The following is a 17,430-nucleotide window of genomic DNA, read 5'->3' on the forward strand; positions in this document are numbered from 1 at the left end:
AGCTTTGACTTTCAGTCGCTCTGAACTTGTAACATCCTGAGGTTTTAAACCTCCGTTCTTCTATCGCTCTGATCTTCTAACATCCTGATGTACTAAAGCTCTGTTCTTCCGTCACCCTGATCTTTTAACGTCCCGATGTTCCAAAGCTTTGTTTTTCTGTCGCTTTAAACTTTGGATGTTTAGACATTCTAAAACTCTCTTCTCCCTGTATAAAGAGAGGCACGTATATATGTAATCGAGATATCGCTTCGACTTCTGACCAGATGGGACAACGAGAGGTTAGATCGAGTGACCTTATTCCGATGAATCGAATCAACGAGGCGATCGTGAACGAATTATCGTCGGATAATGATGCTCACTCCCTTCGTCAAAGGTAGAGAAATGCCACAGGCTTTTCATTTTGCGGTATTACCGAAGTTCGTAATTATCGGATCGGTCCGAATTGAAACGCCAAGTATTCCGCAAGAAGAATAAAATGATTAAAAGTTTGATTGTAGTTGAAACCGAAGTGAAGTCCTTAATTATAATATAGAAATCTACAATATAGAGTATAGTATAGAATTCTATATTATAATTAAGGAAATTATACTATTATCAATCAGACCTGCTAGTCAACTTCTCGCCTCTGCACAGTACCAGTAATTTATTCTCATACTGTAAGTACAATCAAAGGAAAACACATTCGATCACATAGACAATGCAATTATAAAACCTCTATTTCGATCGATTTTTAAAATATTTATTCTGCTTTGAATCTAGTAGATTCATCCGAGCAAATATTTCATTAACAAGTGTAAACATAAAAATCTCTTCATTCAGAAATCAATCTCAGAAACGTTACACCGGCTACCATTTTCCTATCGTCCACCGTAAGAGATTTAAATTCGATTCATTATCATCTGAAAATATTATCGTTCCTACCGATACTCCTCGCGCAGATCGAAGCTGCACCGATTGCATACGTTTCGTTTTTCAAACAAAGGCTTGATTCGCTGGCAACGCGCGCAAGGGAAGAGTCGAGCGACGGCGCGAATCACGAACTCGCATCTAAATAGGTTTCCGCGAATGTCTACGAATCTACCCCCGCTTAACAGTCTATATTCTATACCCATTTCTCGGACGGTACGACTTTAAAATGCTTCATGAATATCAAATTTTCGTTCTCCCGCGCGAGAGCCTCCACCGGCACCCTCCCCTTGCTTTGCGTCTGTTCTCGCCCTTCCCAGGCCCTTTTTTCCCTTTATTTCTCATTTCCACCCGTTCGCGACGCTTGGAAACGAATTTGTTGCGCGTGCTACGACATGCACTTTGCACTTTTAATAAACACCTTCGGTTGCATCGTTGCGTTGCACTGTTACGTGGTTAAAAATAAAAAATGCTTACCATCGGAGAGTAAATATTTTTGTCTGACAAAGATAGTTTTGGCTGGCCTTTAATTACGCGTGGTAATGAGAAAATGTAGCATACCAAGTAACTCAGAGGAATTGTGATAGGTATTATGTAATATGGTAAACAGACGTCAACAGTATATCAATTGCCTTTTTCTTACTATCAAATTCAATAAATGATTTCTACGTGAAAATATTAATCGTCGTTCGTCTGTATAGTGGAATTTAGAGTATGGTTGATTAATGACACTGCTCGTTTTATTTTGTGAACGGACTTGATTGACATGCGAGAGACGAATTATATTAAAATTTGTAGTCAGTCAATGCTACTATCTCGGTTCTAAAATTATTTAAAATTCTAGTTTAGATAGTTCTCTAAAAAAATAATTTAAGTCATAGTTTCTCAGATTTGTGGAACTGGTAGAATTATAAAGATAGTTTCATATTTTTTAATATAAAGAAACAATTGGGTCAGGTTGATATTAGGTGTGTGCGTACAGTAATTTAGACAAAGTATTTAAAAAATAGGACAAAAACGTTTAATTAATTATACGAATAACACTGCTTTTCAAAAATTAAATAACGAATATTTCTGTATGGTGCAGTAGCAGTTGTCCTGTTCTTCTAGCTTTTAGAATCTTTCTCTGTGATTAACAAATTTTATGCTATGATATTAAAATACCATTATACAGTTTTAAGAATGAAAGTTAATTACATGCATGGCACTGCTTCTCAAAAATTAAGTGACGAATATTTCTGTATACCTTAATAGATGTTTAATTTGAAAGTTACGTTCTTCTAGAAATTACAATATTTCTTTGTAAATAACAATGAATTTTACACGTGCGTATTCAAATAAAATTATACAATATTAAGAAATTTAAATCTGAATGCTCTACGACATCGAAGTACATTCTATACTTGACTGTAACCATCACTGTAATTGAGATTTGAAAAAAAAAGAAGAGATAAAATTGTAACTCAACGCTCGTCCGTGTAACTGGAACGCATTACATGACTCCCTAGTAGGCGAAAAAGTACGCCAACTATTCCGAACTGGACGTGCAGTTGCAACCATGTCACATAGTTTTTTTTTCTTCATAATTCTGAATGCAATTCCAGAATGATTCATAGAATTTATATCAATTATATTAATACATAGAGTCGCGTAACAATAATAATTTAATAAATTCAAGGAAATAAATGCAATAAAATAGAAGAAAAAGTTGAAGGAAAATTTCATGAGATATAACCATAAGTCAAAATAAATCTGTGAATTGGTGAACAAATTTAAATGAATGATTTCTTATGTACTCTTGAATTTTTTTTGTTTAATCCCAGATCTATCAAGCACAAATTACGAGTACAAATATATCATTCATGAACACCTTATGGTTCGTCCTCCTGAACAATTACTTAGATGACTTTTTATTCATTCAAAGTGAAATGTATATAATTCACTACCTAACTCAGATTGCAAGTCTTGTAAATTAAAACAGGAAATAATAATTTATGTTATATTTATTTTTAAAAATTTGTATCTAGATAAGAAAGTCCCTCTTCCACCAACACCAATTGAAATGAAACACAACTACATATAAGGAACATTGCATCGATGGAACTAAATGAAGGGTACAAAAGTGTTCTCAACCACTTGTGTGTCTAATTCGTGTATCTTGCTCCTCAGTGGCTGTAGCTACGTTTGATTGTAGCTACAGTACGGGTTTAGCGAGCCCGAGGTACCCGATCTATACGAGGGAAGGGGACAGTGAGCCCCAACGGATATGCAAAGGAATGTAAGAGATACTGTAAACGGTATTAAAAGCTCAGTACAAAGAAATATTCAAAATAATGGAAGAAATATAAATCATATATATAGCAGATGTTGAGTGGAACCAATTTAATGACGAAAAATGCTTCTAAAATAAATGCAAACAAACAATTTGTGTCTCGTTGAACGCAGACAGACGAACTGCTCGTCTGGTGGAAATCCAATGGATGGTGGATCGATCGAAGGAAACAAATTCTCCATCCGAGGCACCGGAAGAACCGAAAAGAAGCGAAGGAAGCTTTAAGGTCTATCCGTACTTTAACCGTGGCGGGCCAAGGTGACAAGACAGACAGAATTTTGTTGGTCTAGACGGCAAGTGTCGCAAAGAGACCCGAAATAGAACGGTGAGGACGACGATAGGATTGGCCATTTTGTTGAGCGAGGAATTTGTCGACGCTGCACTTTGACATCCTCTGCCCACCGTTTTCTTTTCGTTCCCCACTTCATCGTTCGGCTTGTACTCGATACGTTCGCGAAAGAATACAGTTGTTCTCGTACACAACGAACCTAAAAAAATTGTTCAGGGCCCATGGGGACGTGGCAACCGATTTAAACGAATCGTTACGGTCGATGACACCTGATTCTCTTTGTGCACACCTTTTGTACTTACCTTGCACTTTTGGTAGTATATGTAAATTGAGGGATGATCGTTTTGCAGTTTCGAAGAAGTAGTTATTTGTTTAATTTGTGATAAGTAGGGTGCGGATCTTTATGCAAAATAAAATCTTGGCGAACGTGCCTACAAAAATTGAACCTGAATAGGAATTTATTTTATTCTGCAAATATTATAACACGAACTTTACTTTCAATCTTTTTTATATTCTTGCAAATTGTTTGCATTTTATTGGCTCTTGCGCATTCGAATTTCCTATAAATGCATAAAGATTCGCAGTCTAGTGATAAGATATTAATTTTTAAGTCCACCCCTGTTGGATTTATTTTTTAGAAACAAGCACTGAAGGTTTTCGAATTTGTATTAGTATCCCTCTAGGAATTAAAAAAACATAATTCTAGAGAACTTTTTGAAAAATACTACGAATTTTATAGATATTATACACAAATTTCAATATTCCCCAGTGACAAAGGAAGACCGAACTGAAAATTGATAATGTAACATCCTTCATTTGTTTCAATATTTATAAATCGGAGTTTGTGTTAGTAACAATTGATAATTAAACATCCTTATTTACTCAATTTTCTATAAATTCAAGCATCACTGTCCAAGAGTCTTTACTCGACAAATTCCATCCATCCTGTATTCATTTTCTTGCGTTACCAAGGATTTATAAATAGAAACGAATAATACCTCAATTCACAGAGGGTTTCATCTTAAAAAGTTTGGAACTACAGCCACCAAATCGTACGATCCCCATCGTTCGTCACTCCGTGATTCGACGATCAATGTCACGTGCCGTGATTTTATTTACTCGTCGGTTCCGATTTACTGCGCGAATAGGGACGTATACTTGAAGAGGATCGGTTGCGTCCTGGGAGAGGTCGGGGAAGGATAACGGAAGAAAGTTCTGGATATATCGGTAATTTCGAGTCGTTCGATGAACGACTGGATTCCATGGGAGATGGATAAATGGCCGAGATTGGCATTGGAGTTAAGATCAAAAGAGCGGTCCGACGTATTCGTCGGAAGAGATAGAGAGAGAGAGAGAGGGAGTGACTCGAAGGTGGAGAAAGAGAGCTGGAACTTCCCTGTTTGGCTTTCGAATGCAATTGCTTGTCGTAAATCTCGCGGTAAAGTTTGTTGTGCGCCAACCAGCCCCCAGACGTTCCACCAGATGCGATAGATCAGTCCCTTGACCTCGCGGTGTAAAAGTATGATAACAAGAAGGAATTACTGTCATATAAGAAGATCGGTTTCGCTCATTTCTTACTTCCTTCGAGTTTAAATTTGTTCCTTCGCTGGTACTTCTATTCTATTGTAGGGCAAATTTTCAATAGGATTCGAGGAAATCGATGCATGACAGTTAAAGACAAGCATAGAAGAGGACGATCTTATAATTACTCTTCGATTTTTTTTTTTTTTTTAATCAAAACATGACATAATAGAAACCAAACGAATTTTAATTCAAGACACTATATGTAAATTTTGGTAAATTCACTTGAAGTATCTTTAGATTTTAAAGGTATTAGGTGTAGAAATTAAATCGGTTCGTCTAGGTTCAATCTATAGTTATTTTTATAATTTAAACAGATATACTTACACGTCAATTTGATACGTTAAAGTATCAACCTTAGTGTCAACCTTATTGTTATTCTTCTATAATTGCTGTAATTATAAATGATTTAATGTAAAGATACAGAATCAATTTCAACACCTAATAATCTTAAAATTAATGGGCTATCGCAAATAAAACAAACAATAGCTTCTTTGAAACTGCATAATCATCATCCCTCAATTTATCTATACACACAAGCATGAACGTTTAAAAAAATCACTAGATTAAATAATGAGATTTAAAAAATCATTGAAATAAGGACTATTCTAATGATTATACAATAGGACAATTCTAATTTAAATTTATTTAAATGAAAAAAAATTACAAAACAATTGCACGAGGCCCTAGACATCGCCTATTTCGCCACTGATTTTTAGTATGTAGGTTTTTAGTATTACATCTTAGCACAAAATAAAAAAAAAACCAGTGTGACAATAAATATGGAGAGTCGATACGCCATATTGAAAATTCTCGGACTCGGTCACGATAGTACAGTATCATTTTGGCAAGTCTAGCTGGCTAGTTCTGTGCATCATCTGTGTTACTCCATCAAGTAAAAAGGTTCTCCGAAATTGAATAGCGAAATGTGAACACTCGAATGATCTCGGAAACGATCTCTCATCGTTCTCACTTCGTCACGCGTACTTCGAAACGGAAAATGTAAACAGCCGATAATGTGATCATTCTAATCAGAGAAAAATCGACGATGGACTGCCACGCTTCGTCGAACGTTCGTTAACAAGGTTATCGAATAAATATTGCGCAAGCGTTGTTTCGTCAGACTTCGGTAAGTCGAAGTTGAAGGGAAGTGAAGCATAGCGATGAAGTTTAATTTGAAAGAATAGTTGATGCAGTTTCATTTGCAACGACAATTTATTCAGGTGTTTTTGGATTGTATTAATAGTTGCTTCGTTGCCTTTCTCAGTAGCGTTATTGTAAAATAGGTCTTGGAATTGTTAAATTATATTTGTAGGCCAAATATAAAGTGTTCTTCATTTTTTTCTTTTTACAGATAAAATGTACTTAACTTCTTCTACTCGGTGCACACAGAAATCTTTGATATATATTTTCAATATATATTATGCACATTTGACATATATTTTCTACATTATTGCACGTCATAATTGCATGTAATTCGCAGCCTAGTTATCAGAGACATTATATAATTAAGACGTATACGTCGTCTTGTAAATACAAGAACTAAAATTATTAACCGAAATGTCGATGCTTAGTTGAATGATGAAGTTAATTAGTTTTTGAGTTACCACTACCACGGGTTGTAGAAATATTGTTAATAAATAAAACGCGATATCTCAAAGATTTCTGTGTGAACTAAATTCAAAAAAAAATTTCCAAATGCACTTTGAAACACGCCTGAAATATTTTCAAAGATAAAAAAGAAAACACGTTCTTCTCCGTAAAATAAAATAACTCGTGGAACAGTTACTGTTTAGCCTGCTTAAATTGGTAATTTGGTTTACCCCGTTAATTGGTTTTGAATCCTCGATACATTCAATTTGCCAGGAGTTATCGCGCGTGTAACAATTTCCTCGCAGGAAAAACCTTTCTATCGGCTGTAGGTGGGTTCGTTGGTAGGTTGGCTTGCTGGCTGACTGGTTGGTATCGATGTGCAGGCTGGCAAGCCAGCTATGCTGGCTCAGCACTCTCCCTCGTTCCTCCTCTTCCCTTCGGTGCCAGCCACCTTTACTCTTACTCCTCTCGTAGTCTTAGCCACGGTCTCATCCTGAAACGCGTTCATAAACTTAACCTCCCGAGGGCCACCAAGCCGCGGGCTGATGACTTTTAATTTGCATCGGGAAAGATTAACGCCTCGTGACCGCTCGTCGTCCCTCTGGACTCGTGAGGGATCCAAATCGTCTTCGATCCATTCTTTATTTATTTTCGCAGGAAGAAGATGAAGGATAATCGAAGCTCGCGTGGAATGTCTGGAGGATTACGATTAGATAGGGGACGTTTATACAAATACATATTTTCACTGATACAGAAAAAGAATTGAAACTTAAATGAATGTATGTTTTATAGGGGTGTGCGGGATTCCTGAAAATATCCGGGATTCCCGAGAATGTACGGGATCTCGAAAATGTTCGGGATATAGAATAATATCTGGGATTTCCGAAAGTGTTGTTATTATTGAAAATTTCAGCAATCCGAATGTACGGGATTTCGAAATTCCCGGGAATCCCGAACATTTACGGGATCTCGAAATTCTCGAGAATCCCGAATGGTTTCGGGATCCCGGAAATTCTCGGGATTCCATCCCAAACCCGGGAGGAAGTCCCGTCCCGACCGGGATCCCGCACACCCCTAATGTTTTATCTTCTAAACGTTTGTTTGCTTTAAGTGTATATTATTATTAATATTTTATGAATGTATACATTTGTAAACATTCTCAGAGATTTACCTGTATTTTAATTTTTCATAAATGCATAAACAGTCTAAATACGATAATTAGAATTTTATTCTGGAAACGCGACTTGTCAAAGTCTGAGCCAGAACCTTTGAGGATCTTTCGTCGGCTTTGGAATTGAAATAGGAATGATATAGGTATTGATAAGGAAATTTATTTTAAGGATACATATATTATGACTTTTCTAAATATTTTCTTTTTTCAGTTATGTGTCTAATCTTTGAGTGACATATGCATTTCTTCTTATTATGGATAATTTAATGGGAGCTTGAAATGTTTAAACAAACGTACTTATTGTAAAAGTAACTTTTCAGATAAGACACTTTTACCTGTGTCAGTAAGAAATCGATATTTGAGGCTAACAGTAGCAAGAACAGTAGAATGTTCGATACGATTGGTCTTGCAGTGAAAATGGCCTGCATTGGTCAGACATACTTTATTAATCGTGTCCTCGAATGAAACTTATACAGATTCTCACATATTCTGGTCTTCCTAAAATATTAGGGTAGACATAGACTGTCAGGTTTATCTGTAACACATTTTTGTGTCAATTGCTTCAAATTTAACACTCATACATGTAAAAAAGACTAATCTACGAAACTAACTGAAATGCAAATATTTTTTATTTGTATATTATTATTACGGACAGAATTTTCATTTAAAATCTCGACTTTGAATTTGTATGGGCAGGATTAATATAGTATTAGGTCCGGCTAGATCGCTGAAACATCACACTGTGTGTCGGTCGGAACTTGCCCTCAAAGCAGAAGCGGTTTATAATATTAACAAAATTGTATTAGGTTGTCCCATAAGTTTCTTTCGTTTTATTAATAATTAATTCATACACAATATTTTATGTTTTATGTTACATTACTGAATCGTGTACAATTCATTCCGCTCCATTTACTGTTACAGTATCAATGTCTAAGAAATTAGATTGTCTATTTATATAAACACTGGCACAGAAAATAATTGAATGCAACTCACGAAAGAAACTTTTAGGACAACCTAATATATGGCATCGTTTGTTAGCGCAGCAATCACGGCGTCGTATGTGTTGGCGATCAGCAATATAATAAAACATTTTGTCCAGATCTCGACGAGAATTTGAAATAATCTTGATCTCGCCCACATCTCGATACGCTGAATCTCGATCTTGATCTCGATCTCGAATGTTACACGTAATCTCAATCTCGAATCACATCTCGAAATCGAGACGAGATCGAGATTTATCTCTTATCGTGCGCATCACTAACTATATGAAATATCAATTCCAAATTAATCGTCGCGTTAATAAAACGTTTCCTTCGTCCAAGGCGTCCTCATTCAAGTGAAACGAACAGACAGAGCAAAGAAAACCGACAACAACGATGTCCAAATCGTCCGTAACCCACTACACCGGGAGAGCCTCGCTCATCCACGCTAATATCAATCCCCGAAGGATCCACGGATCCACTCGTGGAGTATTTCGAGCATCGCGGAGCAAACTGATCCGCGACGATCGAGCGGGGTTGCTTGCGGGTGCACGGGAAGCGGAACGATATCCCCTGATTCATTCATAAGAGGAAGAAGAGGGTGCGAGACGGACGAGGTAACAGGGTGAACAACAGAGGGCGGAAAAAGAAGAGATAGAAGAGAAAAAGACGAGATAGAAGGGGAACGACAGTCGCGAACGTGAGGACAGAAACGAGAACGATGGAAACCAGGATCGAGTTACATCGTGGCTCTTTTGGGGGGATTATAGTTTAATTGCAATTTTTTGAAAATGAAAGGACGATTTTTGTAAGAATTCATAAGGGGTTGCTTCATCGATTTTGGTCGAAATCTAAAATTAGCTATAAACATTATTTTTCACTTCCTCGGTCAAAATTAAGCACATTTTCTTAAATAACATATAGATGCAACTTCTATTATTTATGAGAAAAAAAATTCTTTAAGAAGAAAAGAAAAATAGTTTCGAAATTGTTGAAATGGAATGAGAAAGTACTCTATTTTTTTAATACACAAATATACATGCTGGGATATTTTGCAACCCATTGTGGAAAAATAAAATAATATGAAAGACAAAGATTTATACAGATCACAGTTTTCATAGAACTTTTTATTCACAAATATTTGTCTTCACAGAATTCCTTGTTTAGAAAATTACTTCAATTGACAATTATACTAGCAAATAACTAACAATTATTTCAAGAAAAATTTGTTTTTGTTCTGCTTGTCTTTTCTTAAAGAAATCAATAATTCTGCCTAACACTATCAAATAACAATTACGCAAACTAGCTAACCATTATTTCAAAATAAAAATTATTTTTTTCCTGCTAGTCTTTCCTCAAAGAATTAAATAATTCTGCCTAATACTATCAAATAACAATTACACAAACAACTAGCTAACATTAATTTCAAAATAAAAATTATTTCTATCCTGCTAGTCTTTTCTCAAAGAATTAAATAATTCTGCCTAATACTATCAAATAACACTTACACAAACAACTAGCTAACATTAATTTCAAAATAAAAATTATTTCTATCCTGCTAGTCTTTCCTCAAAGAATTAAATAATTCTGCCTAACACTATCAAATAACAATTACGCAAACTAGCTAACCATTATTTCAAAATAAAAATTATTTTTGTCCTGCTAGTCTTTTCTCAAAGAATTAAATAATTCTGCCTAATACTATCAAATAACAATTACACAAACAACTAGCTAACATTAATTTCAAAATAAAAATTATTTCTATCCTGCTAGTCTTTCCTCAAAGAATTAAATAATTCTGCCTAATACTGTCAAATAACAATTACACAAACAACTAGCTAACATTAATTTCAAAATAAAAACTATTTTTGTCCTGCTAGTCTTTTCTCAAAGAATTAAATAATTCTGCCTAATACTATCAAATAACAATGACACAAACAACTAGCTAACATTAATTTCAAAATAAAAATTATTTTTGTCCTGCTAGTCTTTTCTCAAAGAATTAAATAATTCTGCCTAATACTATCAAATAACAATTACACAAACAACTAGCTAACATTTATTTCAAAATCAGAATTATTTCTATCCTGCTAGTCTTTCCTCAAAGAATTAAATAATTCTGCCTAATACTATCAAATAACAATGACACAAACAACTAGCTAACATTTATTTCAAAATCAGAATTATTTTTGTCCTGCTAGTCTTTTCTCAAAGAATTAAATAATTCTGCCTAATACTATCAAATAACACTTACACAAACAACTAGCTAACATTTATTTCAAAATCAGAATTATTTTTGTCCTGCTAGTCTTTTCCCAAATAATTAAATAATTCTCCCACAAAATCTTTCCAGAGGAAACATTCCATACTCCCCAACAAATCCGCTCCTCTGTTGTTTTCCTTATCAAGTTCACCTGCCCCCGACCCGGGCCTCGGAGACCTTCGATCCAGGTATGTCGAACGGGGTGAGCGAGAAGGAAGGTCTCGCTGAGAAACCGCCGGCGGAGAGGGGGAGGAAAAGAGACGAAGAACATTCGGCGGATAATCCTTGGTGTCATTTGTCTGTCGGCTGTTGAGACGCTCATTTGTTCGCGGCGCGATGACAGATGACAATGAAGTAGAGATCGTGCCACGGTCATAGAGCATCGGGGGTGGCCAAGGTGGAGAAGAGGGAGGGGGGAGTTGAAAAAGGCACCCAGCAAGCCCTCGCAGATCTGTTTGCCATTCGTGCCTCAATTATTCTCGGATCATCGCTGTGTATCGGCCTGGGGAACAATTGAATCGCGGTATTTGTGTCGCCGTGATTAAAAACATACCTAATGGTTCCGTTTCACCAGCGATAAATAGGGAAACGAGCGTGCGTCGAGCGTGGAAAATTGCATTGGAACGGTCCTCGAGTAATATCGAGGTCCGTTTCGACGCCAATTCCGACTTACCGTCTTCCAGGGATTCGAACCCTACCCCGTACCGGTTTCCGGTACTTCGTATTATAGAATAACCCATCTAACCAGGTAACGCATGACATCTGTAACCCGAGTAACCCGGTTATATAATACAATTATAATAATACAGTAAAAAGCATAGTTATTACCATGTTTCTAAACGGTAATCAATTTTATTTCAATATTGTCAGTTTTCTACTCTACTGTCCACCCGCGAGAAGAAGGTCATGCAAGTGCTTACATTTACTTGTATTTACTACTCGTTTACTGTACTTATGTATTAGGTTGTCCCAAAAGTTTCTTTCGTGAGTTGCATTCAATTATTTTCTGTGGCAGTGTTTATATAAATAGACAATCTAAGTTCTTAGACATTGATGCTGTAACAGTAATGAAGCGAAATGAATCGTGCACAATTCAGTAATGTAACATAAACCATACGATATTGTGTATATATTAATTATTAATAAAACGAAAGAAACTTTTGAGACAACCTAATAGCAGAACGGGAACGTAAACACTTTGTAAGCCCAACCCTTTTCTTACGGACGAATAGTACATGTATTGGCATAAACAGTCACTTGAAGGACTCCCTATTTTGACCGGACATGTTATGAGTTTTGTGGGAACCCCAACACTAGCAACTGTGACAACCAGCCGAATGATAAACATTCGTCAGTCTTGCCTTAGAACGTGTAGTGAACGTGTGTGTCCTACATTCAGTATATACTCGTACTCGATTTTAAACAATCTATGAGGGTCGTTCAGAAAGTAAGTTTAACGGTCTAATTACGCTGTGAAAAAGCACAAAAACAAGGTCATTTTTTAAATTTTCAGACAATTTTTTATTTTTCTACGTAATCGCCACATCTTTCAATACATTTCGTATAACGAATAACAAGCTTTTGAATTCCCAAGGCGTAATGACTTTCGTCCACTTTGCGTCCGCTGGTCGTCCTTTGCGCTCTTCATCGTGCAACTCTTCGCGGCCATTTAGGAACGCTGTTCGCCAACGCGTAACCGTTTGCAGGCTCACGCATTTATCACCGTAAACGGAACATAATTCTCGATAAATTTCTGTGACTCTGAAGTTTTTAGCGGTAAAAAAACATATTATATACGCGGTTCACACTTGGACGCAAATTTTAACGGAATCGCCATTATAAAATGTTAGAAAACACGCGACAATCGACCGACCCGAGTCTACGACACACGAAACTGATCAAAATAAATGAGAGAACATGTTCCTAAAATTTTGTAGTTTTATCTTCTCACCAACACCAGCGCTAACATCGTTAAACTTACTTTCTGAACGACCTTCGTAGTTTCATTTGATTTGAATATTGCCTGTAAGTTCACATATCTGTGACTTGTCTGGATATCTAGGATGTCTGGGATGTCTTCTTCTACTAGTAACCCACTCCGAGCAGGTTAACCCGCTCTTCCTACAATTCAAGAACTGTGATCCTTCGTGGTTAGTATGGGTTACAGCAACCTTCCCTTCATTAACACGTTGATCGCCACGTCACCCATATATGGGTGACAGTGCTTTTCATTGAATAACGAAAACTATTAATTCTGAAAGTTAAGTGTCATAGAAAATGAATTTAAATGAAATACTTGAATTTTGATGAAGATACAAAACTAAATACCAAAATAAATGTTTCATTACGCAGCTTCCAATAGTCTGTAAAGAAAATTTAGACACGGTAGAAAATTTCAAGAGTATTAGTCTGGCAGTGAACGTGTTAAGCGGGTTTGGGTTAGGGTTCAGCAGCGGTTCGAATCCCTGCCGTCTTCCTTTTCGGAGAACAAATCCGCGAATCAACAGTCGACTGATAGCCTGGTGCATATGAATTTCCATTTTTCTTGGAGTTGAATTAAGGTAAACTCAGGTGTATTCGATGAGTCGTCTAAATATAAGTTTTACAATACTATCAATCGTAATAATGTGTAAAAATTTGTATGTAAATAATTTTCGATGATCAGTTCGTGTGATAAATACGTGTGATAAATTTTAAATCGACCAGTCAAATAGTTATTACTAGAATGGGGATGTTTATGAATTTATAACAAATGACGATATTTAAAAGTGTACAAGGATGTGAACATTAATGCATAAAATACACGTTACAACTATTTAAAAGTCAAGATGTAGTTTAATGTAAGTTTCTGTGCTTCATTCGTGTATATGAAGATCGAATTTTCATAAATATTCGTAATTTAGTTGTTACATTATTAATTTCTAAATGCACCTCTGATTTCAGAACGTGCAGATGCAGAAACACCTTGAAGACCTCCGAGTTGGGTGACTTTTCCTAGGTACCAGATGAATCAACAAGGAATGCCGAAATTAGACTTTTAAAAATTGTGAAATTTATACATTATAAATTCTTAAATGCATTTCTGATTTCAGGAGGTCTAAAAATAGAAACACCCTAAAGACCACCAAACTAAATAACATTCTTTGTACCAAATAAGTCAACAAGAAATGCTCCATTTAGATTTTAAAAAAAACTATCCACTTGAAGTAATCCACGAAAACTTATACATAGGTTCTCCTCAATAACCAGTAAATACATCAAACAAATTTGAAATCAACCATATCGTATACACATTATAGTTACACATTATAAATTCTCGAATGCACTTCTGATCTCAAAACGTAGAAACTCCTTCAAGTTCACCAAATTAAACAATTTCTTCTACACACCAAACAAGTTAGCATCAAAGGCCTCAATTAGATTTCAAAAGACTATCAATTGTCATAACGTACCAAAATTTGTTGCAAAAATTATTCTTTGATAACTGAACTTTGAGGTCAGCAGAAATAGCCACGAGGCATCAAGAGACACCAAAGGTCGGAAACAAGATTAAAATTCTCCACCTCCTTCTTCTTCTTCTTCTTCTTCTTCTTTCCACAGTTCGTCGACCGCAAGATACGAAGTGAATTTATCAAAGAGAACGTCCATCAAGTTAAAAACCGTAGAAGTAACATTTATGGAACCGCGGACCGCGGAAGGGGATGAAACCGGACACCGTCGCATTTAGCGGCTTCCGGGCCACGTCGGAAGTTCCGTCATATTTGTCACCAGGCCGTTATTAATGGGAAGTTTTTATTGTTTTAGCGAAACGGAGGAGAGTGGACGAAGAAGAGCCCAGAGGAATCGTCGTTTTTCTCCCTGGCTATTAAATTTAATAGCCAATATCTCCCCTATAGCCATCGCGTGCCTTCTATCTCTTCGCGATTCCTTCGAAACAAGCCAACATCGATCCACGAGATCATCTGACAACTTCATCGTTCTTTCCTAATTTGAAAATAACACGAGCATTGTTAGATGGTTTCAAAAGTTTTCAACAGGTACACTATCGCCATTAATTTCAATACAGAATCGTATTTGTGATTTTTGGCGGGAGGAACGCAAGTAAGAAGCTATTTTTTTTTGTGATAAATTCATATTTATTGAAGTGAAGTAATATTTAAAATTATTGACAGAGTTTTCATACAGTTTTCATACAGTTGGATCGATGATTTATTTAAATTTTGTTTTACTTTGTGTCGCATACTTTGCTTTACTTTATGTTTTATGTCGCATCGACTACAAGGTCATTAGCGACAGAACTATTTGCGATTTTTTATATTTTAGAATATATATTGATATCTTTGAGGAAGTCTATTGTATCTCTGATGTGGTCCTGCACTGTTACGGCTGAGTCTGGTTTGATTCCGTATTTTTTCCTTTTCTGTTCTATTTCTTTACATTCGTATAATAGGTGGTTTACTGTTAGACGATGGGTTTGATAAAAATGACATTTGGGGGGTTCGGTTTTAGTGATGAGGTAGTCGTTGGTGATTTTCGTATGGCCAACTCTCAGTTCTCAGTCGAGACAATACAGATTTTTCTTTCCTGTTGAGGTTTATCGTTGGTATTTGCTGATAGAAGTTCTGGATAATGTTGTGAATTTTTGTTATGTTGGTTATGGTCCAAATTTTATTCCATTCTTCTTTTATTATTGTTTTTACATTAATTATTTGGTCAAGACATGGTATTGGTGTTGCAGGTTCGTTTGGTGGTAGTTCGGTTGCTTCTTTTGCGACGGTGTCTGCTTTTTCGTTTCCAGTTATTCCTTGATGAGAGGGAATCCAAATAATTGCGGTGTTTATTTTTCTATTTGTGAGTTCTGTGTACATATATTGAATCTATTGAAAACTATAAATATATAAAATATGTAAAATATAAACTATACTAATCCCTAGCTGTCTTGCCTGCCAAAGCACAATCACAATTTTCTTTCGCCATGACTTCGAAGCAAACGACCTTTGCGTATCAACATGCGCGTAACTTTGCCGATTTTTTCACTGATTATGAACATTGCGATAGCGGTTGTCATTGATCCTGAACTTCTAGATAAATGAAGTAACGCAGTTGAACAGAGAAAAATTATGAAGATTGCGTCTGACACAGAAGTTGTATTTTTCGTCGAGTACTTCGTCAATTGTGCAAACCTTTTATCTACATGCAAGGTGGATTAAAGATTGCGGCGTAAGTTACTTTCTTCGCTTATTAACACTATCTTCCAGGTGACTATTTATTAGATTTTTAATTTTAATATTTATTTGCAGAAATTTATTAACCATTAGTTGTCTCCTTGCAATACTGAATTTGAGGAACTAGACAAGACTTTTTATATAGACTATGATATATACTAATGCAGAAAATCCGCTTCTAAATTGCAATATGTTTTTAGATGTTCTAGTTTAATTCTAAAATTGCCCAGTTGCAACAAAGAACCCTAAACATCTACGTTAAATCGTAGTATCGTGACTGTATCGTGACTATAGTTGAGTCCACAAATCATACCAAATCTGAAATGACGTGTCAAAAGTCATCCTATAATTTAACTAAATATCAAGGATATCCTTTACAGTTAATATTAATTCTACCAAAAAATGGTCTAGTTTCAACAAAGAACCCTAAGTAATTCCATAATCTATAATTCATTACACAAGTAAGTCCGAATCCGAGATTGGTGCCGGAAGTACCTCAAATTATGCGAGGTGGATTTTGACATAAAAGCCGAGGAACAAGCCGAGGCGTCACGTAACGCGAATCCGCGAGGTGGATTCGCGAGGTGAAGGAAGAAGGCAAAAGAACTCGGGTGTCGGGTCGCATCTGGCATCTGCAATCAACGCTCGCCTGGTTCCAGTGACGTCACGTCCGGCCATCTGCCGAATAAGCAGAAACCGCGTAACCGGACTCTATCTGCTGGAAACAATTTTGAAAAAGAAGAAGACCCGTCGACAAGCAGCACGTGTCCCCGCGGAAGGAGTTGCGAGGTTTTGTGATCCAATAGGAAAATTACGTTGTAAGTACATTTGAAATCTTAGGACCTAAGGATCTCGGGATCTGAAAATCTCGGGATCTAAGGACTTCGGGATCTAAGGACCTCGGGATCTAAGGATCTCGGGATCTGAGAATCTCGGAATCTGAGAATCTCGGGTCTAATGAACTCGGGATATAAGGATCTTGGGATCTAAGGATCTCAGGATCTAAAGATCTCGGGATCTGAGAATCTCGGGATCTAAGGACTTCGGGATCTAAGGACTTCGGGATCTAAGGACTTCGGGATCTAAGGAC

This window comes from Hylaeus volcanicus, chromosome 1 (assembly GCF_026283585.1).
Source record: "Hylaeus volcanicus isolate JK05 chromosome 1, UHH_iyHylVolc1.0_haploid, whole genome shotgun sequence".
Lineage (NCBI taxonomy): Eukaryota > Metazoa > Arthropoda > Insecta > Hymenoptera > Colletidae > Hylaeus > Hylaeus volcanicus.